We start from the raw sequence: 27,501 nt of genomic DNA, 5'->3' as shown, positions 1-27,501 counted from the left end.
ACGTGTTTCTTTGGTAACAGATATTATTACAATATAGAGGTATACTCAAGTTGATGAAATTGCAGTTATTAAGAAATAAGAATTTCAAAACTGTAGAGGAAATATGTTTATATGGTAAAACATTGACTTACCATTTGTTCAAAAGTTTTAACACAGACAATTTGGCTGTTTGTTTTGCATCCTCTGAATATAGTTATATGTTTCAGTGGAATTCATTTCACATCATGTATTGGAAAACTGATTTCACCTTTACAATTAATGTCTTGTAACATTTTAATTTGGTTGAGGCTTAGGAGGCAGGAAAATCACTTTTTCGTGCCACAGAGCAGAAATAGTTTGAAGAAATGGTTGGAACTGACAAAAGACAGCAATAGTGTTGGAACTGAGAATCTGAGACCTGCTGATTAGCACTTTTTAAAAATATCTGCTTGGGCTTTGTGGCTAAAGACAGGGCCCAGTGTTCTTTCCTGCCAGCCCTTTACAACACTGCATATTCATGTGCAGATTACGGACTTATCATCCACCTTGCTGCCCATGTGTTACAGAAAGGGTGCGAGTTTACAGTTTTCTAAAAGCTCCATGGAAACTTAAGCATTATCATTAAACATTGTATACTATTAACGAAGCATACACATTGTATGAGTCAAAGAGATATTAATATTTGCTTATGAAATATTCGTGTATAATTTTAAAATTGTAATTTGAGCAGATACTTTTTTTAGCACAGATTTGGAACAGAGTTCCAGATTCTCAGGCAACAAATATTTCCCTTAATGTACTAACTACAAGGGTATGGGAATGTTGGTTCATAAAAAAAGCAATTAATATTTTGCTTTAAATTACATTTTATTGGGGAATGGAAACCATTTTTGGTGTATCACGTGACAACAGCTGAAAATGTCCTCCACACCTCCTGCTAGCAAGTAAGAGACAATTTTATGACAGAGCAGGAACACCATGAAAACTGCAGAAGCAACTAAACTTCTGCTTTGTTGTCCAGAATCCTGCTTGGTCTCCTCCACCAGCAGCATATCATGCACTACTACCCAAATTTTGCCTCTCCAGATTAATATAGGGAAGAAGAATGCTTTAGGCAGTTGAAGTAACAGAAATAATTTAAAGCTCCCTATGCACATGTGAAGGGAAAGAAAGTCGAGAATGTCTAGGAGAGCTGGGTGTTGGTACAGCATTCTGTTTTCTCATTAGACACTGTGGTATCTTCCAGTTTGCAATGGAATTTGCTAAATTGCAAAGCAAGTCAGAAGTCATTGTTAGGGACAGTGGATTTGCTTCACTGCGCAAACTGAAGCGTTTTTTAGTAGTGACTGTAGTAACAGAACAGTTCTGATTTTCTTTTCTACTAAGATTTTTTTGTTTTTTCCACAGCACTCTGCTGTAAAATCTCTGGTTGTTTGGCAGTGCACCCGTGCCAGAATTTGATAACTTACTTTAAAACTCTGGCTTATTTGACTGTGCACTAGTGACAGGATTTGATAGCTCATTTCGGAGTGGCATGAAGTAGTACCATCTGGACATTAGCATTTCCAAGGCAAGCCAGGGAAAGGCTGGAGGTCAGCAATGTGTTCCACTTCTGACAAATCTTCATGGACTGTTTTTCTGAGATTGAGTTTATACTTTTATTTCCTCCTGTGGAAGCCTACTTATTTTTCATTGATTTCCATTAAAGGAGGAAGAGCAGTGATCCAGAAACAGTTCATGAATTGCATTATCCAGTTTAATTAGAGTGAAAACTAAGTTTTTCCACAGACAGAAGACTCAGCATTCAGTCTAAAATGCAACTTCAGACAGTAATGGCTGAAGTTAGCACTGAACTTAAGTCATAGCCAGTGCCAATTACTCCTTCCACTCCTTATGCAGTATGTTAAGAATGACACTACATCACATTTTTGCTACTTTACAATTTAGTAGTATATAGTAAAAATGTCTCTTTTAATTTCTCAGATCTAAACCATATCAGAATGACTCCAATAATGATTTTATTTGTTCCAATTGTTTATGTTTTTGTGCAAGTTTATCAACCACTGGGCAGCTCAGCATCACAGCTCTGTTCCCTCACTTCCCCTCCTCAGAAGGACAGGGAAAGAAAATGTGATAGAAAAAGAAAAGCTCATGGGAGACAAGGAGCAGTTTAATCGAAGGGAAGAAAGCAAAGGCCATATGGAAGCAAAAGCAGGGAAAATTATTCTCTACTTTCCATCATTAAGTGATGTTCTGCCACTTCTTTTGGAAAGCAGGGCCTTAATATGCATAGCAGTTGCTTAGGAAGTACAACACTTCCATAAAGAAAGTCTCTTTATTTCCCTCTTTTCCCCAGACTATTATTGCTGAGTGTGATGCCAAATGGTAGGTGGTCAGGGATAGGCCAGCTGCCCTTACTGTGTTCCCTTCCCACATCTTGCCCACATCTACTGTCACTGGTGGGCTGTACTGTGCCAGTGCTACTCAGTGATAGCCAAAACACCAGTGTCATACCAACTCTGTTCCAGTTACAAATACAGAACACAGCTCTGTATGGGCTGCTGTTAAAGTTAACTCCATTTCAACCAGACCCAGTTGAGTCAACACTGATTTGTTGTTGATTTTTTTTCAATATTCATTTAAAAATATTTTATCAAGTCAATTAAGCATTTGCAGTAACAAAGAACTGGTAAGTTGTTTACTTGTTACCTTTTTGCTGCAAGGTCAAGGACTATTTTGGACAGGATGTGGTTTCTTAAAGTTTGCTGGTAAACATACACTTGGGAGAATATATAGACCCTGTCTGATAGCTGTGTCAGAGAGAGTAAGGAAAAATAGTGATAGAATCATACAATCACTGAGGTTGGAAAAGACCTCTAAAATCACCTAATCCAACTGTCAGCCCATCAGCACTGTGCCTATTAAACTATGTCCCTCAGTGAAACATCTACCCTTTTCTTGAAAACCCCCAGGAATGCTGACTCCACCACCTCCCTTGGCAGCCTGTTACCATGCATTACCACTCTTCCCGAGAAGAAATTTTTCATGATGTTCAACCAGAACCTCCCCTGGTGCAATTTAAAGCCATTATCTCTTGTCCTATCACTAGTTACCTGGGAGAAGATGCTGACCTTTCTACACCTCCCTCCTTTCAGTTCACTGTAGGGAGTGATAAGGTCTCCCCTGAGCATCCTCTTCTCCAGAGAAAACAATCCTAGTTCCTTCAGCTACTCCTCATAAGACTTGTCCCGACCCTTCACCAGTTTCATTGCCCTTCTTTGGACGTATTCCAGGTTCTCAATGTCTCTCATATAGTGAGTGACCCGAAAATGAGCACAGTGCTCAAGGTGCAGCCTCACCAGGGCCAAGTACAGGGGAATAATCACCTCCCTAGGCCTGCTGACTACACTATTTCTTATACAAACCAGGCTGTCATTGGCCTTCTTGGCTACCTGGGGACATTGCTGGCTCATGTTCAGTTGGCTGTTGACCAATACCCCCAGATTCTTTTCCCCTGTACAGCTTTTCAGACACTCTTCCCCAAGCCATTCCATGGGGTTGTGACCAAAGTGCAAGACCCAGCACCTGGTTCTGTTGAAGCTCACAAATTGGCCACAGCCCATCCATCCAGCTTATCCAGATTGTTTTGTAGAGCCTTCCTACTCTCATGAAGGTCAACATTTCTTCCTGATTTGGTGTAATCTGCAAACTTACTGAAGGTGGACTTAATCCCCTTTCTCCATGGCTGGAAGGCCCAAACCTCACCACAGCTGGCAGCATTTTCTTCCACTGAAATGCCATGTTGGTGCCTCTGCCCTACTCCAGGACAGTAGATGGCAGGCAAAACTAGCTGACACTGATCTGATCCACTGCCTCCAGCATGTGTGGTTATGGATCAGGAGAGGAACTGCTCAGCAAATACACTATGAGCAAGCAGCACAGCCAAGGATCAGGGAGGTGGAAGAGTGAGGCTGTACCGAATGTTGGAGACCCAGCAGGCATATGAAATCAAATCAAAGTAAGACAAAGTAGAGTGGATGGATTAAAAAGAAAGTAAATAGAAATCATATAAACAATCGTATAAGCAATCATATAAACATATTTTTATGTCACATTAGAATACCGCTCTTAACTGTTCAAAAGTTCACAGCAGCTCTTCACAATTTCTTTGTCAATAAAAAAATAGTCTCCTTACCTTTCTAAATAGAGATGCTTACACACATAAAATACAGTGAGTGCTTAGTATTCAAGTAGGTTTTTTGCTGATGAGAATTTTTTCTGTTACTTTGATAACATTTTCTTAATTTGGAAATAAATCTAGCTTTAAACCTTCTCAAAAAGAAAGGCAGTTGATTTACATGATCATCCTCCATACATATCATATACACTGAGAATCTGCTTTGGGGTAAAACTATTCTCGCTTCTACTTCATGCACTATAATGTATCTGTTTCTACAGTGATAATTTAAAACTCCTAAATGTTGCTAATGAAATCTTCTGTTATTACAGTTCTGGGAAAGAGCTATTTAAATACAAAGTTTCTGAAGTGTATGGCCTTAGGAAATGCGTGTCACTGAATTCTTTGCATTAGAGGGAGCAATATTAATAAAGAATATTACTTATGTATTCTACATGTGGGAACTTTTTGTTACTAAATGCTCCCAAGATACAGTTCTTTTCTTAGATGTGATAGGATTCTCTTGAGTGAAAAGCTCCAGAATTAGTTAATATTTTCCATCAGAAATATATTCTTGTCTGTGTTATTCAGCTTACATTTCATTTGTGTCCTCTTCTGCCAATATTCTGGACATCCAAATGTAGTGTAAATAAAGCAAATTCGTAAGCAAAACAGGTGCCATATCTACAAATCTGTAGCTTCTAATAAGGACTTTATGGAGTTGATACTCATTTTAATAGTTCTCTTTTTTTTTTCCAAGTACTCATTCAAAGCATGGCCTCACAAGGAGTACAGTGATATCTATTTACAGTCTACCACAGGATTGAGTTTACTTGTTCTTATGAAAAGATGTTTTCTTGCTACTCCTTGCAGCTGCACACAGACTCCAGTATATTCTAAGAAGGACCTAAGTGCCATATATTTTATCTACTTAGTTGTAGTGTTGATTTTTTCTTTATATGTGTGTGTATACAGTATATTCTATTTAGTCAATCAATTCTCTGATTTCTGTCTTTATCTCCATCATAATTCACACAACTGAAATCACCCCTATTGATTTTGATAAAGGTAGAGCTGGGATCTCCCCCTCTAAATTACATTTCTGAATTTTATCTATAGTCAAATGAGTTACATATCAACAGTTGTTCTAAAAGATCAAAATTAATACGCTTTTAGGATTTTCTCATATGCTACAATTCTATATACAAACCTTTCTTTACATGTGAAACATAGAATCAAAGAATCATAGGGGTTGGAAGGGACCTCAAGAGATCATCAAGTCCAGCCCCCCTGCCATAATTCATGCATGCCCAAAGCAGGTATGAATTACGGCCATATTTTCCATAAGTGAAAAGAACATCCAACTTCTCAGACGTAATTTCTGCTGTAAGTTTCCATTAAGATCATGCATCTTCTGGAAGTATTATTCTATCCAGTGTCAAGGTAGACTTTGCTTGTGGATTTTAATAACTGAATCTGATTATACTCTTATGTTCACATGGACACATTTTTATCCTATGCAACAGAGTACAGTAAACTGGGCTTTTTGAGGGAACAGATCCTTACAAGTCCAAGACAGTTTGCAGAAATTTGATCCAGAGCAAAAGGTAAGGTAAAAAAGTTAAAGAACTAAATTTATTCCAGTGTATTTTGAATTCTATATCCTGCAGCATAAGGAGCCAAAAATAATATCAGCCTAAGTTGAATCTCAAGATACATTTATCTGGATGGCTCATCAATGAGAAGTATTCTGCTGCCAAGGTGCACTATACATTTATATTGTCTGAAATAGTTCTTCAACTTTAGATGCGTGGCAGAAATTTTCATTAATTAAAAAAAAAGGACTACTGTAATAATAATTCTGACTGTTTCATTCTAAAAAGAATATTCAATGATATCTTCTTACTGTACTGGACTGCCCAATCAGTTGTCTAATGCTTCTGGGAAACAGCAACTGATAAAACAGTTTCTAAGCAGGAAAATGCCACACTGAATGTTAACAACCTCTTTTCTTTACCAAAGAAAAACTCAGAGTTGTTCACTCAACAGTAATGGACACTGGGCACAGAGAATGAGTAAAGATTGGAAAGAATTAATTGATTAGAATCAACTCAAATATTACAATTTTTTCTAACAGTTCTACTATACACAATCCATACAGTGAGTATAATGGAAATCAAAGGAAAAATATAATCAGTTTGTTTAAGTTCTAAATATAGAAAACAGAAAAATACTGTTTTCCTAATTGTTAAAGACACTGTTAAAAGATAATGATTAACCGATGCAGTGTGGTGAGAGCAATATGAAGTAGGTTAATCATCTGAAGCTCATGCAAGCCATGTTAGCCTCCAGTTAGTCTTTTCCCTAAGGTATAAACATAATTTGAATTTCAAAAAAGAGCTTAACAGAACATAGTTCATTCTTTTCTACTAAATAAGGATATAGACCAAAAGAAAATAAACTTTATCCTTTCTAAATTTTTGTTTAATCATGCAGTAAAATAGTAGAGTAGGTATGTATAGATAAAGTACCATTTGCACTTTTCTAAAGTCAGCTTAACTATGCAATATAGGCAAAGGCTGCATAATCCAATGCCACCTGCATACTACCTTGATGCTGGACCAAAAGAACTAATTTTTCTGGTAATTGAAGGTATTCTGAGAATACATTCTTTTCCATTTTTTCTCCTTGTTGTACCCATGTCCAGGAAAAAAGAACCCAAATTTGTGAAATGGGAGTGGAGCTGACTATTCAGTGAGGTAGCATATTATCTTCCAATGCTGTCTGCAGGCCAGAGAAATGAACAGAGCTAAAATGACAGTAAAATTAGTCAGTTCTATGCACTGTCATTCCAATGTATATAAATAAACTCTCTTTTTAAAACAGATCCTCTAATGAGGGAAACGCTCTTTGATATGTTTCTTTAGCCAAAGATATTATGGCAGAACAGGGAAAGGAAAATTCCTGAATAACAACCATCGCAATGATTAAGATCTCATACTGCGGGGATGTAAAGCACTGTCATTTATTCTGCCATGGCCCCTACGTGTTGCTTTATTTATCACCTAGGATCAGGACAAAGAGAAGAGTCAATGCATTTTATGGCAGAAACACCAAATGACCTAGGTCTCTCATTTTTACTTTTTAGTAATAGCAAACATAGAATTTATAAATATTGTCTAAAAATCCCCAAATGATTATTGTTCAAATTCTGTTGCCACAAGAGAATTCAGTTACACTGAGGATTATGCATAACCCTTGCAAGCCTCTCCCTGCAATCTTTTCCAGAAAACTGTGAGTTGTTCCAGATAGGTTCCATCATTGTATTTCTGATCTGGATGATCTCCATCAGTTTTCGTAACTCTTTTTCTTGCCCAGAGGCCATGCGTGAATCATGCTTCTAATATGCTGTATTTCTCTGTTAGACATTCATGGGTATTTGGTCCAGTTAAATGTGATGTACATTTGAATGACAAGTAAGTCTGTCCTGAAGGACTTAATTGAATCCAAATCCTTTCCTGCACATCAATAGAATACACTGTTTTTCTAAGAAGTGTTTATATTTACTAAACTAAAGTCTTAGAAAAAAATAACAAACTCACTTTCCACTGAGCTTTAGTTCTAGCTTAATTGCAAATTAATCTATAAGGTATTAGCAGTTCAAAGCTGGTATGTAAATTTCTTAACAAGCTATTGACTAATAATTTTTTATATAAAGCCCCTTTGGCTTGCAGACGTTTCTGAGATTTGTAATTGTGAAGGTTCACAGGTGTGTGAATATTGGAGCTGTTCATTATTATAACCAAAGACAATGTAACTGGCTTTCAAATTATGGTGTATGTCTTCAGGAAGCACAGTAAAAGCAGAAAACAGGTACTTAATTAGATCATCCTAATTGAATGTAGAATGAAAAGAAATCTCACATAGGAAAGTGTGTGACGGTAGTCATACCCTCCAAAAAGGTACATAATTATTTAAGCCATAGAAGTGAGTGATTTGGAATTCTTACCCAGAAACTAAATTAGTAATTCATACTGATATTTCTCAAATGCACAGTAATAATTAATGTAAGATGATAGAAGACATTTCAAGATAAAAATAAAAAGAGTTTTTGAAAAAGAATAAGCCAAAATAATGAGCCAAAGATTAAGAAATAACTTCCCACCTTGTAATCGAGCAGTATTTCATAAACTACCTAAAAAGGCAGAAATATCAAATGATATATTTGTGATGGTTTTGCAGCTAACAATTAATTTGCTGTACAAATGAACAATATTTAGGGCAAAAGAAAATTTTGCCTGTTGCAACACACAGTAATTAGCAGGTTAGATAAATACAGTGAGAACTGCATTAAAGACCATTCCTGACAAGTAATTTCATATCTCAACCTGAAAAATACATAGTATGATCAGTTTCACATCAAACTACTGTATTGTGGATCACAGATTAGCATGAGAATGAAATCTGTAACGATACAGTGGTATCAGAATCAGTCCACTTTTCATACTAGGGATTGTGAATAGACATTAAAAGAAAACACTGTGGAAAGTGTAAGCATATTTAATTTTTCAATTGAATTAAAGAGGCTGAAAGAATATAAAATAAGGAACTTGTATTTTTTTTTCATTCAATTAAGCCTCATTTTTCTTCTGGAAACTGGAGACAAGTTGGTTGGATGTCAGCTATTGAGAAAATCACAGTGTGAAGGTAAAAATGCCCATTGGAAAAGCACAGTTTAATTAAGTATAGTCCACACAAATCAGTGAAAGAAGGTCATACTTTAACGACACATGGAAAGACTGTAAAGATGCTGTTGCCAAGACTGATGAGAGGAATGCAGTGAATTTATGATACCCTAATTTGACAATGCCCTGTCCTCAGAAATTAATGTCTTTAGGACAGTCTTAGGACATGTGGGTAAATGAGGCTGCCTGTTAAAAATGTACTACAAAGAGGTGGAAAAAATGTTTGTTTTTCAAGTTATTTCAGGAGGCGTTATGGAAGCCTAAATCCAGTTTCCAGAAAACTTACATTGTTTGGTATAGGACAAATACATTGACTTTCTCCTCTTGAGTTGTAATTGAATTTAAAGGTGTTCATATTATCCAGATGAACCAGTATTCAACAATCAAAGTTTAGTCTATACATAAAGTTAACCCATACAAAAGATATAACATGCATATAACTTCCATAGTAATGCTATTGAGAGAGGAGGAAAAGACAAAGAGAGTCACTGAGCAATTGCCCTTCTGTGTATAGGGAGGTGCAAGCTCTCATACTAACCAAATTACAAAATGCTGCAAACATGAACATGTTTCTGCTATTGAAAACACATAATAGGCACCAGCTGGACATCCATCACAGGAACATAATCTTCTTGTCCCATTGCAAAACCTAAGATCTTTACCAAGTATTTAGACAATCTCGGTTGTAAATTAATTGTGTATACACAAATCCATCAGCTTTTGGCATACTTGCATGGCAGATACAGCAGTGAAAAATTGTATTTCATTAATTCTATTTGTGCTTCTTATGGAACAAAATTTTTCTACACAAATAGGTAGGTACCCAATACAAATGAGAAAAGCAAACCTAGTATAGAATTTTAAAAGCTTTCAGTTACACGGGGAAGGAATTATCTTTTATGAAATGCAGTAAGTTTTCAGTATAATTGTTGAAGAGATGTATCAGATCCATGTTAGAAATTCTTTAAAGATTTCCTTGCAATTGTAACTTGTATTATCCCTGAAGTATTTAAGTTAGATTTTAAAATATCGATTTTTTCCTAGATGAGATTTGAGACCAGTAACCAGAATTATCATCACAAAGTCGAACTGGTCCAGAGAATTACAAACTATGAGTGCATGAGAAAAGCTTGAAACTAAGATATGGAATAAGAGAAGGTTGGATAAAATGTACATAAAGCACAATGATGGAACATTATCACAAGATTCTTAAAATCAATTAAAACTCTCATTTGATTTTCTAAACTTTTGTTTCCTCTTGATCTGGACCGAAGGGGAAGTTATTCTACCTTGATGAACAGTGTTTTCTTTTGGTTCTTCTGCTATCTTTTAAGAAATGCTACTGTCCTTGGAGCTTTCAGCCACACTGTGGTTGCTGTACACTTCCCTGGTGAGCACAAGTCACCAGAGCCCAACATGACTCACTCTGTACTTCACAGCATACAATGTGTAAGCACTAGTCAGTACTCAAATTCTGTGTTTATGAAAAGTGAGATAAAAACTGACTGATTTGCTTAGTGATGCAGAGTGTAATTGGAGGTTAAGGAAGTAAAGCAGATGGAGGGACACCACTAACTGAATGTTGTTGATCAGTGGAAAAGGTGTAGTTGATGTATAGGCAACCATTCCAGCATTAACATTTTAACCAATTCAATTTTATATAGAGGTTTTAAAACAGAACCAAGTTACCATGGAAACCAATTGAAACAGAGACTTAAATTCTAAGACTGTAAATTCTTTTCTAGACAAGGATAACAAGACTGACAGGTGGGCTGCAAAAGGAAAATGAGTGCAACATAAAGTTAGGCACGATGGTCTGTTTCCTCTTCCAAAAGGTGTCATTTATAGCTCTGCTTTATCTCCACTGTTTTCTACAGTTATATATTTACTGCATTTTGAAAGAAACTCCCAACTAAATGAACCTTCTGTTTTGTCATAATTCTATTTGCAAGGGGATATAAGCACCCTGGAGAAAAGAACCAAAGGGCAGGGCACTCCAGTTATTTTTCCAAATTATTATGTCTTGCCAGAATCATCAGGGAGGCAAAGCCATCACTCAGAAAACATATTTGCATAAAGTGCCCTTTGCTGCCAGTATTTATATTTTGTTCCTGAAATATGTTCTAGGTACATTCATACTTATAGCACAGCCCCCTCTTTGAGCAGCATGAAAGTAGTAACAAGGGATTAATATATTTTAGTGAAGAAATACCGCATTTCACTTTCTCAAAAATTTTGGAGGTACTCTATTTTGTTGCAATCTGGTTCAAAGTAAAAATGATTTGACTTGTTAAATATTTTTCTTCATCCTAGGAATGATGGTAAGACTAACAGAGGGTATACACGCCCCCAGAATTTTATGCCAGAGTTTTAAGAAGTAAAATTGGCAGAGAATGAACAACAGAGCATATAGCCTTTCTACAGTAGTTAGCTGTCAGCACTGGAAAATGCATGAATATGCAATATCTTTTGAAAACTGTGCTGGATGTTTCTACCTGCTGTGCGTAATTTCAGAGTCTTCTATAATCATTAGAGAAAAACAATTTTCAGTATAATTTTCAACAAGAACAAAGGATGGAGAAGGGGCAAATTCTTACCTGAACTTATCCTGATACTTCCCTAGCCTAAAGTTTGTACTTCTTGGTTCCAGTTCCCAGCTGGAACTGTGTTTGTATATGCTCTCCTGATGAGATCTATAAAACAAATTTCCTCAGGACTGGAGGAGATTTGCTTTCATGAGTAGTCTTAGTTGGTCCTAGTGCATTAGAATCACAATAGGTAACCACCTTCTCCAGCATGTTTGCCTTAACACTAGCTAAAAGTAATGGCTAGAGGTGGTTTGGTTGTCAAAAGTAAATGTGCTGCTTACCTTCAGCATTTGCTTTCCTCAGTAAAGTGGCGGTGGGGATATGACAGATGGTTCCTGCAAAATCATCACATAAAACATTGTATTTTGTGTACTGGATGGATTTCCTGGCAAATAATGAACAATTATAATTTAATATCTTCCCTGTGAAAAGCTGAGTGCCTTAATAAAATCCGTTGTGCTCTAAGAAAATGTATGTAACATGTTAAAAGTTAGGATGTGATTAATGACAGAACTCTGCAATAAATGATACACAGACTAATGACTACATAGCACAAGAGAATTCTGACATTGATGTTTGTTACATGTAAAGCCTTTTGGTAATAACAGTGAGATCTGTGGGACAAAATTTTGCACTTTTCAAATTAGGTAAGATCATTTTTGATGCAGGGCTCTGCCCACTTTATTACAGCTCTGGGTCTTCAAGCTTCAGAAGGCTGCCCAGGCTTGTACAGTCTTTCAGATGGAAAGACAACTTGTCATTTAGAGGAATTTATTCTAGGTATTTCTAATTTTTTTGTCTTTGCATAGGCAACTGCTGTTGTCTTTTTCAAGAAAAGAGGTTCCCCATGAATATAGAAATTATTTCAAAGATAAGTTTTTCATTTTAGAAGGTATGCTATAAGAGTCTGCAGTTTAATTCAGTTAAAATTCTGCGGCACCCTTGTATGTTCTCACATTTCAATTTTTATTAAACATCCCAGGGGAGTTAATTATTTTTCATATTTCTATGACAAAATATGTCATTTCAAGTAATTGTGATCTAATTCCCCATAAGATTGTTTATAACTATCTTGGATTTAATTAAGAAATTCAGATGATTAGAAATCAGAGAGAATGCTGGGAATAGCAAAGTTCATAAAATAGTACAATAGTATCTTAATTTATAAACTCTTAATGGCATGATTGTCAATTCAGAAGCAAAGGTGGGGAAAAGAGATACATAAGATGGAGAGATTGTTAAGAATTAGGGAAAAGCAAGGAAAGAAGTTGTGGGGAAAAAAAAAATAATGGTAAAAGAAGAAAGGAGACAGACTAAGAATAATTTCTTCAAGCCTGACCAGAATTCAGTGGTGCCTTTCATAAGACAACCTGTTTTAAATTTCCAGGTTAGGCTGAAGGTAAACACATAATTATCTGGAGGTGTTTCTTGGACTTTCAAATAACAACTTGCCTGATATTTATAATTTATCCATGCTTTCTTGTTGCTACATGTTATCAGAAAAAGAAATATGAACAGATTCTGTGCATGGATTTAAGTTACTAGCAATGTAAGAATTTGTCAGTATTCATGTGTACAAACATGTTATTACTTCAGAACTTGACCCAAGTTGCTTATTGCTTTATCTCTGTTTTCACGGAAGAGAGAAGAGCAGCAAAATTGTTTCATTTACCCATAGGTAACTCATGGATATTTTTCAATGCAGGTTTCTCAATATGCAGTCTGCACTGGTTTAATATGTGACAAGGGGACAAGCAATCCATGGAGAATGGTAGTGGATAAGATGCAGATAAGCAAGAAAGAGAAATTAAGGATGAAAAGACAGAGCTGTTCCTGAAAAGTCAGGTAAGGAACTCAGGTGATTTTCTATAAAGTATAAATTGTACAAAATCACTTGAAATAGTTTTTGTTTTTTTTCCTTCCTCATATTTCTGAGAATTACTGCTATATGTATCTATGGATATAAGTATAAACACACACACATACCCTTCTTGCACCCACTCAAAAAATTAATTTCCTTTTTGAGCAAAACTGCCATTACTCACAGTCCAAATACTTACTAGCCTGGTATTCCACATTTTTTAATAAAATCATTTTACCATACTCCATTTTACTTTGTTTAAATAAAATGTTACTATTTGATACAGAAAGCCAAACAATTAATATTTGCACAAAGGATAAAAAGAGAGTTGTACTGTGTGTTACAATTCTTTCTCAACCATGCAGCTCCAAGTTCTAAAACCTTAAATTATAATATTCTAGTACACAGCTCTTTGGGCATTACCATAATACACTGTAAAAAAGCAACCATGTTATAACCTACCTCTGCCTTCTTACACTGATGGCACATAAAGTATTCATTTAGAGTTTGTGCATTGTTTTTGTTTTTAAGCATGACTGAAGGAGAGTAAAAAATAAATTTACCAAGGAGCAAAGCTGCATGAACAGTGAACAGTAATTCATTCTTTGCTCCTCTGCTCCCTTACTCTGGGGAAACATTTCTGTGCCACTTGTCATGACTCAGTGGTAGAAGTAAATGTGACGGAGGAAGTACACCCGTCTTTACGATGAGCTGGGAAGGAAGCTATGGGACTGTAGCTACACAAGGCCACAGAAACATTCTCTTAACTTTTTTGATATAGCTTATTTCCAGAATTAGTTGAAATTTCATTTGCCACAAGTGTAAGATGAAACGATATTGAGTATATCTACTATCAACTAAGCACTACATATTTATCATTTGCCTATCTACTTTATCTGCACCTCTCCCTTCCACTCACAGAACGAAAGCTAACATGAGATACTGATATACCAACACATCAACTGTACAGATGCGGTTCTTTATGGGGCTACACATTCCCAAGTAACATCATCATCTTATCACATGAGTTCAGTATGTCTACTACATACAAGTCTTCATTTAGTTTGGCCTTGTGGGAGAATTGCTTTAACCCTCCTACAAAATGCCTATGACAATGCTTATGTTTCACTTTTGTAGAACTACACCTCATACCTTCTGACAGCACTATTTAAATACTGCAGTAGTGCTACCTAAATAACACATCCTGTGATTCTCAGGAACTCTACTCTACTTACTACTGCATCACAGCAATTACTTATGGTTCATGATTTTGCCAATATTCTGTTGGTGCTAACACACTGCACTTTTTGCAGGTTGATAAGATTACCACACATTAAGACATCCTGCCACTTACCTTTGTAAGCTGTTGATTTGCTGAAAAATGACAGCTGCTGCTGCACTTCTGTTAAAAAAAAGTAAAGGTTCAGAGTATCAGCAAGGATGCTTCTAATGGGAGAAGCAGCCTCATACAGTTGGAGATTTTAGGTGATGCAATATTCATCAGTTACAAACTTGGGAATGTCATATCATAAAATGTACATGATAAAATACACTGTGTGGTGTTTCAGCTGATTCCATTTGCCATATGGCATGTTATTATTTTGTATTACCTTGGGGAATGTGCTAGGAAGGAGAAGAGAACAGAACACACTCAAGGTATATAGAATACAAAGTTCTTAATTATAGCAGTAGGGTCTGTAACTGAAATGAAGATGGAACAAGTTTTACATCAGATTTGCTGGAATAGGCTTGATAGAACATTAACTCTCTATTCTTTAAAAACGAGATTCCATATGCACAGCTTTAATAAAATTAAGTGAATTATTAGAATAGTACATAGGTTGGGGGGTAGTATTTGCTGAAAACAGTCAGAAGAATCCTAAACTAAATAACTGTGGCAACCTGATATCAGGATAATTGAGCTGCTTATAGAGCCTAAAAAAGTCCCAAACAAAATCTCCAGACCCCACATTTAGAAAGGCAGAAAACTTTTCAGAAGTAAGAAGAAAATTGTTACTAACGTATCCAAAACTTATATGAGATTTCAGAAATGTAGGTGCCATAAAATGTTATGTGGCAATATTTGTCTGCAAATTCAATTCTTCCAAAGGCAGTAAGTTGAGCTTTACCCCTTCCACCCTCCAGGGCCACCTTTGGAGGTGCAGTCTGACTGAAGCAAATTCCAACCAAGGTCATACAATTCTCAGCAAGCTATTATTCAGTCATTACTAAAACTTTCAGACAGATTTTATGTTACCAAATAATGGAAATATACAGGCTTGCAGGTTTTTTTTGAATAGTTTGGCTTCAAACACCATATGCCATTAGATAAGCCATTTCAAGATCTGTTTCAGGAGCAGAATACTTTTAAATTATTTACACTAATTATGCAATAATTCAGATGGCATCTTCAAAGCCATCATCTATTCAAATGTTCAGAATAAGCAGTCAAAATACAGAAGAGTTCCTTTTAGTCAGATCTTTAGTAGGAATAAATTGGACAAATTCTAATAACTCCCACTATTTCTTATTATGTATTATTTATTTTTATTTCCTGCAAGTTTTACCAGCTCTTGGAAAGATAACTTTCTTAATCAGTCATCTGAGAGACTTAAAGGTAACACAACCTCCCACTTAAGTGAATAGGGGACCGTCATTGTGTGGCTCTTGCAAGCTTCTCCCTCCGTGCACTACTTAGCAAAACCCACGGGGAAACATACCAGTCTTAAGGTTTTTGCACTGTTTGCTCTGTAAGGTTTATGTTACACTGTAACAGTGATAGCAAGAGAGGCTGCACTGCAATTGCTGTGCAAATTCGTGGGTATGTTTTCACTCCTCAGATAATGCTAACACCAACTAAAGATACATTTTCTACTGTGTCATTAAAACCTTTGAAATTTTCACACATTTTGGCCTGAATACCGCTCATGCTTATTCCATACATAATCTATTTCAGCCACCAGAACAGGTTGATATAAATATGACTGATGTCAGGAACTGAGAGTTATTACTCAGAGAGAGATAAGATAGGGATGGATGAAAGGATGGATGGAAGGAAGAAAAGGAGAGAAGGAGGGAGGGAGAGAGAATGAAGCAGAAAGCCAGTTGTCACTATTCAAGGGCGTTCATCCCTGTTAAGGTAGTAGGAATCTTGAATATGCATTAACTGACAGCTCAGGTTGGAAGACTCTACCATGTAAACATACTTGCTGAATTAATAAATATTTGTCTACAGTCATATTTTTTAAAGGACAGCTATGCTATATTACAAGAGGAGAGTAATGTGTGTGTATTTTTTTTTCCTGTAAGAATGTGTTCAATCCCATATTAATGCAAGATAACTAGTGTTTTAGTGGAATTTGTGTTTACCTTACCCTAATAAACTGAGAATTTTAAATACTTTTTTTTCCTGCTATAAAACTGTCACCTTGACAACAAGCATAAATGAATGTATTATTTCATCATCAGTGTAGGAGTTTTAAGTTGGTAATGGAATAGCTCTTAAAAATACATAGTAATTTCTCCTGAAAAGAAAACCTTAAACTTTTTAATTAAGTATCAGACTTTTAAAGTAAATAGGAATTCTTAATTCAAAATCTTACCACAGCAGGGTAATTGCTACTAATATTTATTTTTTAATAAATCAACTTACTGTAAAGTTTCACATTGAAAACTTAGGAATTTATTAAAAATTACTGAAAGAGTTTTCTCTTCCATTACTGAATGGGAGTGTTCAAATCAAAGAAAGAATTACATTCCAAAGTTTTCTCATCACATACAAACTTCTTTCTCCTGGCTCAATTCACTTAAGCAGTTCATTAAAGCATTTATGACAATATTATGGTACAACACTGTACATATTAGATGTGTATGCTTTCAAAGTCTTCAATTAGTTTAAGTAAATGCAGACATGCCAAAAATGTGCTATGTTTTAGAGAAAGATGTTCAATTATATTCAGCAGGAAAACCACGAGTTAAGTATTTTTATCTAATTATAGGTTGTAAATAACCAAGAGGTGACTGGTGAAAATGTCTTATGAGAATTACAGAGATCAGAATCTTAAAGACATGACTTATTTATCAAAGAATCATAGAATGGTTTGGATTGGAAAGGGACCCTGAAGATCACCTGGTTCCAACCAGCCTGCTATAGGCAGGGACACATCCCACTGCATCAGGTTGTTCAAAGTCCCATCCAGCTTGGCCTTGAATGCTTCCAGGGAAGGAGCATTCACAGCCTCACTGGGCAACCTGTTCTAGTGTCTCATCACTCTCACAGCAAATAATTATTTCCTAATATCTAGTCTAAATCTACTGAAACTATTACCCCTCATCCTGTTACTACCTGGCCTTATAAAAAGTTCTCCCCAGCTTTTCTGTACGCCCCCTGCAGGTACTGGATGGCCCCTATAAGATCCCGCAGGAGCCTTCTCTTCTCCAGGCTGAAGAGGCCCAGCACTCTCAGCCTGACCTCATAGGCAGAGGTGTTCCAGCCCTCTGATCATCTTTGTGGCCCTCCTCTGGATCTTCTACAACAGCTCCATGTCCTTCCTGTGTTGGGGGCTCCAGAAATGGAAGCAGTACTCCAGGTGGGGTCTGATGAGAGCAGAGTAGAGGGGCAGAATCACCTCCCTTGACCTGCTGGTCACAATTCTCTTGATGCAAAAAGAATTACTATTTAAGTGGGATATCATACATTATTATACCGTACTATCAGAAGTACACACAGGTTTAGGTGAATATGCGGTACTTGAAAATTTGTAACACTGGTTATACAGTATCTTTGAAGGATTGTGAGGAGTGCATGAAACCATTAGTGAACAACACAGTATAATAGATTGTTTAGGATCTCACTGCTTTTTCAATATGTCATCAGTAGCTAATAGTGTCTTAAAGTAACAATTGGCTAAATCATGTCCTGACCTCTCAACAAGAAACAGATTTACTGTAGTCCAGAACAAACCACACACAACATTATTTGACATGACATGCCCTTAGTGATCCAACAAATATTGTTTACAAAATCGGGAATTTTCAGTGCTGTACTTAGAAGATTAGTTTTGCAAACACACCTTTCTAATTGTGACACCTGAATTGCATATTTGGCCAAGCTGATGCCTAGTAAAGGTACTGAACTGTTTTCTATCCTTTTATTCCCAAAGATGTTTATGCATGTCTTTAATGTACTTTGTAGTTTCCTAAAAATAGAAAACAAATATTTGAAGCAAACAACAGCATCTGAAAAGAGAACAAGACTAAAAGTGTTTAATGAAGTTCTTTCAAAGTGAGTTCCTTTTATCTGAATGCTCAGTATCACAGTAAAGGCTCTACCAACCTTATTTACACCCTCATCTCCAACAACCCTTCAGCTCCTGCTCAAGCTTCCTTCCTAAAAGTTACATTAAGTGGCTTCCTGGAAGAGGCCAGTGAACTACATGCTCAGATGATCTTTATAATTCCTTATTTTTAAAGCCATGTGTCTGCAATAACGTCATGCTAGTAATAAATGATGTTATAAATTGTACTTAACTATGTAGAAATAAACCTGCAAGGTATCTAAGTCTCTATCAAACCAGAATAAAGTGGGAGAGCTTTTTTAAATTGAAAAATGTAATAAGACTGAACGTTGTATTTAGAATGAAAATAGCACTTCTGTAATTTCATGCTAAATCCACAAAAGCACAATCTGATTTCTATGAAATGTGTTAAAACACAAGGTATCAATTCCTTCTTGTTGCTTGGGATATTATTGAATTTTATTTTTCTTTGAGATCACAGATGACAGCAAATGTGACTAATTGCTGCTGATAATTGGAGCTTCATTCCAGTGGTTATTGCTTGTCAGTAACAATTAATAGCTCCCACAAAAGCCTCATTCATTTCACAATATTAAAGAATGATGACTTGTGGGAATTATGCTAAACTAGCACTTTCAATTCGATTTCAAATTTTTTATTATATTGAATAACAGTTTATAGTTTTATAATACTGGTGGTTTATTGTTGTATGGTAATCACTCTAATTACATGTGGTTTATCTGGAGAATTGCAATTTTTATAGTCATTATATAAGAAACAGTCAATTATGTGTTATCGTTTCTGTAAAAGTATAGAGATTTTGGGTAGTTACTTGTAAAGATAATTTTGAATTCTGATTGCATATATTTTGTTCCAGTTTTTGAAGGGCAAGATGCTACAGTTAAGAGATGCAAAAGTTTTGTTTCCTCAGTATCAAGCACCAACTGGTATGGCAGGTGGCATGGCCAGCCAGTTACAAGTCTTCTGTTTACAGCTGGGCTGGGCTGTAAGTATAAGGCAGTAACTGTCTCATCTGATCACTTCCAGAATTATGGGAAGAGACAAGGAGAATTTTCCAATACAGAGAAAATATTGATTTTGGAGAGTAACTGAGATCAGTCTTCAATTTTGCCCATTTCCCCAGTAAACAGTAGACAGAAATCTTTCAGTAGACAGAAAGAAAACAGACAAAAGCAACCAATGTGCAAGAACAAAACGGGAGAAAGAGTCAAAGAATGGCATGCACAAGGACACAAAGGAGAGAGAAAAGGGAGGTGTAAGATAAACTATGATAAAGTCCATTGAGATGTAATCTGAACTGAATTGGGATTGGATAGTGAGTAAAATTTAAACTGAGAGACTGAAGAGAAAGGAACTGTTTCCTTTGATATTAAGCTTAACAAAGCAAATCTAAGTATTTTCACTGAGATGGTAGGAAGCTCTGAAACTGAACATGCCTATAAGATGAAACTTGAGAATATAAGGACACTAATAAAAATTCTGGCCCTCGGGAAGACAGCATGCTTCTATCACTGACATCTACATTGTCAGGATCTGAGTCAGTTATCACATAATACATTTCAACAAAGAGTGAAAAAAAAGAACAATGTGGAGCTTCAGAAAGTTATCTTCTTAATTTGCATGGCATATGCTTATTTCACTTGCATACACTTTTGCCTAGAACTCTCCACGACTTCAATTTTTTTATACAGTTATATAATATAGTTTCTATGAGGATAATCCAAATAATCATTTGTTCTGCCTTGTCTTTTATTTGAATATGATTTTTAAATTTACTAATAATTCTGAACATTTTTCTAATTCAATCTTAAGTATGTGTATTATTTAATGAATTTCCCACATACAGAAAATTTCGGCAGTTCAATCTTGTAACATTCTTCCAGAAAATTAAACTATGCTGATGTAGAACAAGGTAAGGTAAAAATCTATCCCATGAAGCACTGAATTGTTTCAGCAGTTAGGTTTCTAAAAAAAATCAACAATAAAAATGCCTGTGATAATTCTAGTTTTTTTCTAGGAAATTACAAATCAAAACTGCAGCTCATTGCACAGTCCATGAATTCATTAATGCATTATGTAATGATTTTTTCAATGCCAGACTCTCACTGAAGTCAATGAGAACAGGAGCAAGACTCTTCTTATTTCTGTTTTAGTTTGTGCAAGATTGCAAAAGCAGAAAATTACTGCTGGTAATAGGAACGTCAAAAGATCTTCTTGTTCATTTCACTGGAAAAATCATAATCCAGGAGTTAGGATGATTATCCAGAGATGCATAAACCTTCTTGAATTATTTTAATCCTGGCCTTTAGACCATCTGTTCAAGAATATTTTTCTTACAGTTTCATTATACTGTTATTAGTTATATAGTTATATGTTTTATACTGGCTCCTAAAGGCTCTAATTAGCATTTGTTCTACTCTGGCAGGTGTTGTGTAGACCATGCTGAAATTAAATGCAAAATAATATCTGGGACTAAATATAAGAAACAGCTATCTTTGCAATTCCCTAGGTAAATTTGAGCTAAGTGCAAGTTAGACTTTTTAGGTTCTTTCTAACTGCAAATGTATATTTGGAAAATAAAGCAACAACAAATTCACATATAAGATATTTAAAACATGATTAAAGAAATAAAAATACATAGCATGTATGTCAGGAATCTGATAGAAAAGAACAACAGACTTCAACAAATGCAATTCCATTCTCATATTCTTTGACCTAATCTAATAAAACTTTCATCTTTCTATTGGAGGACACCAACTCAGGCAATGCAATCTTCTTGATCCAATTCTAATCACTTACTCAGACAAATCAGTTTTATTCCCCAATAATACTCAGATTTGATAACACCAACAAAAAGAGCCCCACAATATATTTTCCATCTCCAAAACTGAATTTCTTGGCAGATGGCTACTCATTTTATGATTAAATAGTCTTCTCTGAAGACATTCAAGACCTGCCTGGACGCCTACTTGTGCAACCTGGTCTAGAGAGCCTGCTTTGGCAGGGGGGTTGGACTTGATGATCTCCAGAGGTCCCTTCCAACCTCTACAATTATATGATTCTGTAATTCTGTGATTTTTCTTCTTTATTTTGTGAATGTTTAAACATTGAACTTTTACTTCTTTTCCCTTTTCCCCAAATCCAAACTTCTCATTCTTTCTTTGACATTCTAGGTAATTTTTTATCAGCTATAGTAAAGTGCATTGTCCTGCTCAATGTCTTGAAACTACAGTGATGTTCAGCCTTTCTTGGAAGAGAAAGGCTTTTAACTTTTAAACCTTTAAACCTTTTAACTCTACATTCAATTTCGTTTAGCTACAATATAGCAAAATTAAGCAATAAACCACAAAGTTAACAATAGATTACTTTTTGTAATTGTATGTAAAGCTAATGCCATTTGAAGTCACTGAGAGCAGTAGTTGCTTAGCATTTAAGACAGGATATTACTCAGACTCTGCTTCAAAACTCTTCTAATTTATGATCCTAAAAAATAGCAGTTCCCTAATTTTCTGTAACATAACATAACCATCCTGAGTGTGTGAAGTATTTATAAGTTTCTTACATCAATTCAATGACAAATCAATTAAACTGGTTCAGTGAATCAATTTTTGAGGTAGCCTTCAAAAATACATACAAGGAAAGTAACCTGTTTGCTTTCAGCATCTGAGATTGTACACTAGCTGGTATTCAGCAGTGCAGAAGATACCTCCATAGTCATGTAACTGTTGTTCAGTGAGGCTGCTTTAAAAGAGGTGTTATAACAGAAGCTTGGTGCGTTAGGAGGGTACTTTTCATTATGAGTGGAAGTTTCAAATTGAAAATTCAGTTTCTTATGCTCAACTTAGAATCAGTATTTATGGACTGAAGTTCAGACTTCTTACTCTGCCTAGTGGGTAGCTAGTAAATCTGTGCATGTAGCACTGTGATGTGAAACTGCACTGTATTTAGTCTTCCCTATTACATACAGAGTTTTCCTTGTGGTTGCAATAAAGGTGTGTAGAAGTTTGGAGTGTGTGCATCTGAGGTAGAGGGGGGAACATTTGGAAACTTCCTAAGTCATCAGTTTTATGTTATATTTAAATGATTCTATTGATGATCAGGAGTCTTTTATTAGGATTCGTTATAGACTCCATTCTCAAGTTCCATGGTTGTGTGAAGTTACTTTTTCCTTACCATCTTTTTCTCATGCAGTCTCAAATGTTGGAGACATGTCAAAATCTTACATTAAAGAAAAATGGATTTGATGGATGGACCACTGGCTGGATAAGGAATTGGCTGGATGGTTGCACTCAGAGAGCTGCATTCAATGGCTCAGTGTCCAAGTAGAGTCCAGTGATGAGCAGTGTTCCTCAGGGATCAGTGTTGGGATCGGTGTTATTTAACATCTTTATAGGTGACACAGGCAGGGGGATCGAGTGCACCCTCGGCAGCTTTGCAGACAGCACCAAGTGGAGTGGTGCAGTTGACATGCTAGAGGGAAGGGATGATATCCAGAGTGACCTGAGCAGGCTTGAGAGGAGAGCCCATGTCAACTTCATCAAGTTCAACAAGGCCAAATGCAAGGTCCTGTACCTGTGTCAAGGCAATCCCAAGCACAGGTAAAGGTTGGGTGAAGAATGGCTAGAGAACAGCTCAGAGGAGAAAGAATTCGGAGTGTTGGTCAATTAAAGATTCAACATGAGCCAACAATGTGCTCTTGCAGCCCTTAAGGCCAACTATATCCACAAACCAAAGCATTATATGATTCTGTTAACAGAATGATGGTGTACAGAACACTTTCTTAATTAGCTCAGATATTTTGGGTACAAATGTTCTTCAAGAGAGATCTGTTCTGCAAAATCCACAATGCAAATTCTTCAATTACTCTTTTCAAACTGTAGTATTTTACAAAAAATCCTAGGGAAAATAGATATTTCCTCTATTAAAACTCAGTGGGAATGGGAAAGCCAGGAAGTCTGGGCAGAACAAGGAATGCCAGAATCTTATTAGCTATTGTTCTCTTTAGATTCTAGTTTCTGCATGCCTTTCTAGTTCTCAAGAACTCGGCAGTTTTAGTGTGCCTTGGGTCAGAATATAATACATATATTAATTAGCATAAGACTTATTGAAACAAATGTAAAAAATTAGAAGCTTAGACCCGGCTGTTGGCTGCTTTGAGGAATTATTTATTCCTTCTCACTACATGTAGCATCTCTAAGTATGGAGAAGAGCAAGGTCAGCAAAACATAAATTATAAACTGAAAGGAGAAAAAGACCATTTGAACACCCTTTTGTTAGAGTGCATCTCAGATTATCTAAGCATGGCATGTAAACTCAGAAGAAGAGTCTGTTCGAATAGCTCTCACCAAAGCATTGGCTACTTCATTCTTTCAGGGGTTGTGTGTATTCTGGTATCTGTCCAGTCTACTTGCAATTATTGCAGACCAAAGTGGGAATAAATTCCCCCAACATGCTCTTTTGTGAAACCATTTCTAATGTCAGAAGTGAAGATCTTTTAGCTTTCCTCACAGCTGTGGCTTCTTAGAGTTTTTTTGAAAAATTCTGCTTATTTACTCATTATAAGTGAATATTGTATCTGTAGTGTCAGAGACTTGAATCTGCTTACACAGAGATAAACAACTTTAACTTGTTACTGTTGCTTTCTAGTCTTTGTAGGTCTTGGACTTTGTTATTTCAATGCTGAATCTCAAAGAAGCAGGATTGTTTTAGGCTACATAAAAAAACACCTTCTTGTACTCCTGATTTACTCATAAGAAAATAAACTCAAAAAGAGTTTAGCCACGATTTTCAATAGAAGGCTCATCAGTCTTTGCTACAGTTTCACAGCAGTAAAGAGCACACAGTTACATTGAGAACTTTCCTTCAGGGGTATACCAGAACATCTATATTCACATCATTGCTATGCTTATCAGGCACATGGATTTCAGGCATTTGCCTTCTCTGCCTCGTCCCTCTTACCTTCTATAACTTATGTTTAATAAGCAGGGAAAAGCTCCTCAGAGCTTTACTACCAGGAGATAATTGTTCCTTACTCTCTGCAGTTTCCTCTCCAGCACTGTAACATACATCAGTTGGCAACGGTTAATTACTTTCTGCACTTGCAATTCAGTCTCTTGAGGAGTGAAATTAAATTTTGTGCTTTTAGCCTAAGAGAATATGGACTGAAAACATACACACACTTTAAATTTTCCTGAATATTACTTGAAGAGTTCCTTGACACATGGGACAGGGAATTGCAGGACTAACTTATTCCAGGTGGCACTTTGATTTGATGTTCACTGACTGACTCAATGTCTAGAACCATTTCTTTGCACCTAAGACTGATGAGTATGCCCTTTCTCTTAATGAACAACTGCTTTTCCACTCTACTCCTGCAAGAGGCTCTACGTAGTACTATAACAAAATGATTTAGTAATTCAGGCAGTTACTTATTCTGTCTTACCCCTCACTTTGCTTACATTTGTCTGAAATTAACGGTCTTAACAGGAGAGAATTAAGCAGCCTTGGAGCTCTGTCAATGCTAGAAATTCATTCATTCTAGAAACTCATTCTAGAAATTCATTCATTCTAGAAACTTAGAGACTGCTTTGTCCTCCTTTGCCCAGCCTCAACTGGATAACTGGATTGCTAGGATTTAGATGTGTAGAGTGAAGAGAGAAGTTGTGATAGGAATATTTTTGCTAGAAATACTGCTTATCTCTATGTGCTTTGTTTTATGCTCAGATACTTAGGAAAACATTACAAATATTATGAAGATATGTTTTCATAAACCTGAAGAATTTCCTTTCAGCATTATGAATTTGAAGATTTTAATTGACTGGAAGTCAGACACATAGAATACCCTGTCTGGACTGTTGATGGGGCCAGGCTTTTTGCTGCACTGCTCACAGGTAGTACAAAAGGCAATGGGTGCAAACTGGAACACAGGATGTTCCATGTAAACGTGAAGAAAAATTTATTTACTTTGAGTGTGATAGATCACTGCTTGTAGAGTATTTTTATCAGGAGATATTCAAAACCTGCCTGAATGCTTTTCTGTGCAACCTACTGTAGGGTATCTATCTGCTTTAGCAGGGGTTAGACTAGGTGATCTTCAGAGGTTCCTTCTAGCCCCTACAATTCTGTGTTTCTGTGTCTCTTGATAGGTTGTCCCAAGATAAACAGAAATTTCTCAGAATCTTTAGTTTCTTCAAAATTTAAATAAAAAGTTCTGAGACAAATTGAGTTCAATTACTAAAAAAAGGAAATTAGGAAATTCTCCTTTAATAAAATTTTAAGGTGTATTATTTTTTATTTTCATGTTTTGTTCCCCAAATGACTTAGACAATAAGCCAGAAGTAGTAATTTGAATTTGAGAATCCAAATGGAAAACTTTTATATCAGTGCTGAATTTAGCATTAGCTTCCCAGGAAAAGTTGTCAGGGAAATGCAGTCATAAAACAAAACAAAACCATGAAAATCAAAATCAACAATAAAATGCAGTTTGCAAGACTTAATTTTTGCCAGGGTCTACTTTGTCTGCTTTGGCAAGTTTACTTGATATGCCTACACTAATTACAAAATGTTTCTATAAAGAATAGGCTTCATCTAATGATTATTATGACTACCAGTAGTGATAAAAAAAAAAAAAACAGCAATATAAAAAGCTTTTTTTTCCTTATGCTAGACAGAGCTTAATTTGCACTAACTTAATTGAGAGCAGCTCTCACTTGGTCTTTATCACTTCATAGAATAGCTTCTGCTGAGAACTTTTTCCTGCCAATTGGACAAATGCCTCCTGACCTCGTTACTCTCTCTTCAGTACAAGTAACTTATATGAAGTATTCATATTGTTCTGAGGTTAAAAAAAAAAAGAATAACAAACAAACAACATAAAAAACTTTGTTTATAATTCATTTGGATTTGACTTTGATGATGCATCTTTCCCTTGAATTCACAAAGAGCCAAGCTGGCCCAAAACTTATTTCCCTTATAAAAGAAAAAAGCAGACAGCAATCTTAAAAAAAATCATAGGAGGATGAGTTGTTTTTTTGTTTGTTTGGTTTTTTTTTGTTTGAGGTTTTTGTGTTGTTGGGGTTTTTTTTCAGTTGATGAATGTGTTTGAGGGGAACAGACAAGTTCTAAAATTTTAAAGGATTTTTTTTTGTCCAAAGATAATAAAAGAGCTGACTTCTAATATTTTTGTCTCTTTGAAACAACGTTCTTTTTCTGCTCTAAGGCTAGGCTGTCAGTGCCAGGAACTGCACAGTGGCTTGTCAGTGTCTGAAAATACCTTGAGTTTGCTGTACTGCTCTTCTGTAGACCATTATTCTGAGTTTCAGCTATACAAAATTAAAGAGTGAACTACATCTACTTATATTACGATGCTTTATGAGAGACTTTCCTTCACCTGGATTTGGTAGGTGCAGGCAGCCTGGATGCAGCATATCAAAGCTTAGAGCAGCTCTGACAGCTCAACAAGATAAGAGTTCCTCTGGCATTTCTGAGGATCACCATCTTTAGATCAGCATCATATAAGAATAAGGATGGCAGCATTCAATTCTTTCAGCCTGAGAACAAGTGAACTGAGCTTACTACAGTACCAGAAGGGGAGGCTGCAATATAGTTATACAGAATAACACATAGCTTTTTGTTAAACAGTTCTCCTAAGAAACTGCTCTGCCTGCCTTCCCACATCCCTGGGGGCCAGAACACATGTGAAGTGGTACCATATTAAAAAAAGTTTAGAACTAAGTGCTGCCAAACTGGCTGATGGTCACTGACTACTTCGTCTTGGAAGCAAGAATTCAAAATTAAATCCTGTGATACTAGCAGTTTATTTCTGAAAATAAAT

General features: G+C 36.0%; 1 protein-coding gene across 1 annotated transcript in view; it reads left to right on the top strand.

The window, feature by feature from the left end:
• B3GALT1 (beta-1,3-galactosyltransferase 1) overlaps window positions 1-27,501 on the top strand; it is a 182,491-nt gene that overhangs the window by 63,613 nt on the left and 91,377 nt on the right. The window contains exon 2 of the mRNA XM_065751099.1: window positions 13,195-13,334. The gene's annotated coding sequence lies outside the window, so the exon portion shown is untranslated. The remainder of the gene's footprint in view (window positions 1-13,194; window positions 13,335-27,501) is intronic.

This window comes from Cyrtonyx montezumae, unplaced genomic scaffold (assembly GCF_038088225.1).
Source record: "Cyrtonyx montezumae isolate F1298 unplaced genomic scaffold, pur_monq_1.0 scaffold_7, whole genome shotgun sequence".
In the NCBI taxonomy this organism is placed as follows: domain Eukaryota; kingdom Metazoa; phylum Chordata; class Aves; order Galliformes; family Odontophoridae; genus Cyrtonyx; species Cyrtonyx montezumae.
This window is presented reverse-complemented; position numbering and strand designations above follow the sequence as displayed.